General features: G+C 35.2%; 1 pseudogene; it reads left to right on the top strand.

Moving 5' to 3' along the window:
* The first annotated feature begins 397 nt into the window (after positions 1-397).
* On the top strand, positions 398-1,288 carry LOC121481407 (annotated as a pseudogene).
* Positions 1,289-4,664: the final 3,376 nt, after the last annotated feature.

Below are 4,664 nucleotides of genomic sequence, written 5' to 3'. Positions count from 1 at the left end.
TCCTTTGGAATTCACATTCAAGCTTGACATCCTAAGCATGTAAATGTGCAGAAAGATGAAGGTATCCTATATTCGAATTTAATTAAATTAATTTATTTTTAGGCAACTAAGCTGCCTGTAACAGCAGGTGCTGATTATCTAATGAGAAGTGTACTTACCTCACATTTTACAATAGCCCATGGAGTGCCCAATTTCACTATGAAGTACTTCTGTGTAGAGATTCAAAAACAATTAAATCCATGTATTTCACGGTTTGGGGGTGGTTTACTGATACGATGCCGATAGAGTACATATAGATCCACCTGCAAAAATGCGGCTGGTTTTTGGTGCAGGGGCTTCCCCCTACTGCCTTTTCCTCTCTCCAATTGTCATTAGTCTAGGTCTTGCATAGACTCTTATGGTGCTGACCAGTCAAAAAAACAGGGCCTCAAGCTCTTTTCCATCCTCAAGCAAGACGGTTGGTGAAAAAACTGAGATAGTAGATTTTAATGAGAAGAAACCTAAAGACAGGAAAGCTGATGCTGGTAGCAGGGTCTCGAAGGGTAACCTAAAGGCTAAAATGCAGACAGAAGATGAAGCCCCATGGCAGCCAAAACCCTGTCCCAGTCAGAGGAGGGAGGCAGATTTTCTGGATCGGCTCTGTATTCCAGGAAGGCCATGTACAAGGGGAAATATTCAGCAGCCAAATCCAGAGTTGAAAAGCCAAAGGAGAAGTTTCGTGCTCCTGTCAGGGAACTAGTTGTTGGTTACAAGAATGGTGGTACCCAAGTGGTTAAACTTTGCAAAACGCCTGGGTATATTATCCTACTGAAGATGTGCCTCGAAAGCTGTTGAGCCACAGCAAAAAATCTCAGTCAGCATGTGGGCAAACTCTGAGCCAGCATCACTCCCGACACCATGTTGGTCATCCTCACCTGAAGAGTCAAGAGGGTGGTTTTCCTCAAGCCACTGAGGAGTGGCTTGCTGCTTATAACCTGACCTCTGGCCCTCAATTGAGTTCTGTAGAGAACACACCAGAAATTTGTGAATGCCACTTCCAGCAAAATTGGTGTCAGCAGTGTGAAAATCCCAGGGCATCTCACTGAAGCTTGCTTCAAGAAGCTGCACAAGCCCAGATGCCAGGAAGGTGAGGTCTCTGACACAGGGAAAGAGAAATAGGAGATTACAGAACAGCGCAAAGTTAATCAAATTCTGCTACAAATTAAAACTGTTCCTCAGCTTCAAGACTACCTCTGCTCTTCTGTTTTCTCTTACAAGTGGAGTTTATCCTCACAACTTGATGTTCTAAATAACTGATCCATTTAAAAAGAATCATGATCTCAAAAAAAAAAAAAGAAAGAAAAACATATGGGCAGTAGAACAGTAAAATTCTGGGATGCTCCTTCTATATCCATTCTCAAAAAAATATATACATTTAAAGATGAGAATTTTAAGTTAATACTATGGGGACAAACCTCAAGGGAAAAAATAGAGGCAGTTCACTACAAGACCATATTCCGCGTGTACCTAGTGTTCAGTGTCGGAAAGGGAATCTCATATCTATACTTTATTTTAGTCTTTAACCTGCAATTAACAGAACAATGAAGTAGCACAGAAACTCTGCTTACAGAACACATTCGTCGTGTTTAAAACTGTTATATAATTTCATAATTTGATGCATTTCTCTTGGGATCCTAACATTTGACAAAAAGTGTCATTTAACAGATCATTTCTTACATAATATTTATTGTCCCTAAATTTGTTGGTGAATAATTGAGTTATATTTAAATAACTATTTGACCTCACATTTCTGTGGGTAACCCCTAAGAGTTATAATGCTAGTCTAACATTTCTACCCGAATATATGTTAGAGACAGTAACAAGTACAAATAGGGTTAAGCTCAGAAGAAAAATGCACAGAGAAAAATCACATGGAAGAAAATTAAAGACCACAAATACCAGGTGGGATGAATTCACCTTAGTGCAAATATTTTAGGACAAATTTAGAAATGGTCATACTTGACCAAAGGGTAAGTAAGGGTGAATCAGCACAGTGGGCCAGAGCGAATAAAAACAAATGTGATACAATGGCATGTGAATGGGGAAAAAACTGACCTGCTACCATTTTTGATCAGCCCACTCTTCACCAAAAGTAATAAATTCCATTGATCTGGAGAAGGAAGCTTAATATAATCAGTACATTTAAATACCAGGTCAATTTCTGCTTTCTACAACTAAGAAATACCGAAATAAATGAATGAACATAAAAATTATACTAAAATCATCCTTTATATTTATTAACTTAGGCTTACTAATTGCACAGTCCTTTATTCCTATTTTAACTACATTAATGGTTTTTGGCATTCTCTTTTTTCTTATATCAACTTTAAATTTTATATTCATTTTAAAATTTAGATATTTATACTTTTTTCAACTGTATAACTCATCAATTTCATATATTATTTTTGCTTTAGTGTCTGCTGTATTTTGGGAATTATATATGTATACATACTTATGAAAATATATTTGACATATATCGTTTTTTAAATTTTTTATTTATTTATTTGTGCAAGAGAGAGAGGGAGGCTGAAGCAGGCTGAGCAGGGGGCCCAACACCAGACTCAATACTAGGACCCCAGCTGGGACACTGAGATCATGACCTGAGCCAAAGGAGATGCTTAACTAAGCCACCCAGGCACCCCTAACATGCATATTTCTACCCTAATACATATTAGAGAAAGAAGCAAATAGAAACAAGATTAAGTTCATATTATAATTATAAGTAATTTATTTTTCCTTCTTACCCTATTTCTTGTCAATGTCAGGTTTTTAACCTGTAGGATAGTTTTTCTATTTTTAATTTATTTATGCATTTTCAATGCACTTATTCACTTATGTCTATCTTTATTTTTAAAAATTTTCTTCTATTTTATTCCAATAAGATCACTCAATTGTTAGTCACTTGCACTTATTTTAATACATGTATTTATAGTTATAAATTTCCTTGTAAATACTTTTTGTTGTATCTGTTAAATTTTGATGTGTAATAGGTTTTCTTCATTCAAGTCTAATGTGTTTCACAAATTTCTCTTTATACAAATTATGTTTGATAGATTTTTATTGTACAGACCGTAAGCCATCTTTATAGCTATCCTCTGTGATTAACTGTTAAATATTTTTCTTAACTTTTACTCACTCCATCAATCTATCATTATATGAAAAAAAATATTTTTTAAAAGATTTTATTTATTTATTCATAGACACAGAGAGAGGGGGGCAGAGAGGGAGAAGTAGGCTCCATGCAGGGAGCCTGATGTGGGACTCGATCCCGGGTCCTCAGGATCACACCCCAGGCTGCAGGTGGCGCCAAACTGCTGCACCACCAGGGCTGCCCTGAAAAAAATAGTTTTGATGGCATAGATGACTTTCTTCATCCAAATTCTATAAAGTTTTGCTTAATAATTTTGAGATAGCATTGCAAGATTAATATTTTTCATGTTATGAAAAATAATGAAAATGTTTTTCATTTTTTCATCATTATATCTTCTGGATTTTTTTTTTTTTTTTGGATTTTGTTTTTGTTTTCTGACCTGTCAGTCAGGTTTTAGTCAAGAAAAGACATTGCATTTGATATATTTAAAGATAGAAGAGTGTTGGAAACCACACAACTGGCATATCTTACATAGCCATTTATCTTGAAGAATTCTGGACTTATTTTTCTTATTCGACTACCTCATCCAAGATTATTTTCCAAGAGAGTCTTTATATGAGTTTAAAATTCCTGAGACTCTGTATGCTTAAATTCTTTTTTTTGTCTTCACTTTTAAACAGTAGTTTCATGGGATAAAAAAAATATATATATCTTGACTAGAGTTTCTTTTCCTGCAGCACTGTGAAAATATTCTCCTGCTTACCCAACTATTGCTAATGAGAAAATTGATATAAATCTGTATCTTATTTCTTCATGGATGATTGGCTTTTTCTTTCAGGAAGATTTTATCTTTTAAATCTTTAGTTTTAATATAATGTGTCTATATGAAGAAAATTTAAAATCTATTTTGCATGGCAGCTTCGGAAACCTTTTGATCTGAATTCACTTTTCTTTAACTAGGAAAATCTCTGAGTCGAAGTTCCATGAGTCCATTTCCTTAAATATTTTCTTTCCTGCCATTCTTTTTTTTTTTTTTTAAGTTTTTAAATATATTTATTTGAGAAAGAGAGGGAGAGAGCCCAGGAGCAGGGTGGAGATGCAGAGGCAGAAGGAGAAGTACACTCCCCACTGAGCAGGAAGCCACATGTGGGACTTAATCCTGAGACCACGACCTGAGCAGAACTCAGGCACTTCTCTTTCCTGCCACTTTTGCTTTTGTGTGGAGTCTCTTAATTTAGGTATCACAGCACTTCTGTTTTATCTTATCACCCATACTTTTTTTAATGTTCTTTTAATATTTCTATTTTTTGTTGCTTCCCAGTGGTCTCTGAAAGATCTTAATCCAATATTCTAATGCTTACATTTATTTTGGGCCCATGCAGAGTATTCAATCCATCCACTAAATTTCTATTTCAGCTGCACTATTTCTCATAGACTTTATTTACAGTTGGCTTTTCTTTATGATTCCTTCTTTCTTAGCTTTACACATATGGTCCTTCATCTCTTTGACAATATTTTTTAGGCTAATTCCAAA

The sequence above is a fragment of the Vulpes lagopus genome, chromosome 23 (genome assembly GCF_018345385.1).
Source record: "Vulpes lagopus strain Blue_001 chromosome 23, ASM1834538v1, whole genome shotgun sequence".
NCBI classification, from domain to species: Eukaryota; Metazoa; Chordata; class Mammalia; order Carnivora; family Canidae; genus Vulpes; species Vulpes lagopus.
This window is presented reverse-complemented; position numbering and strand designations above follow the sequence as displayed.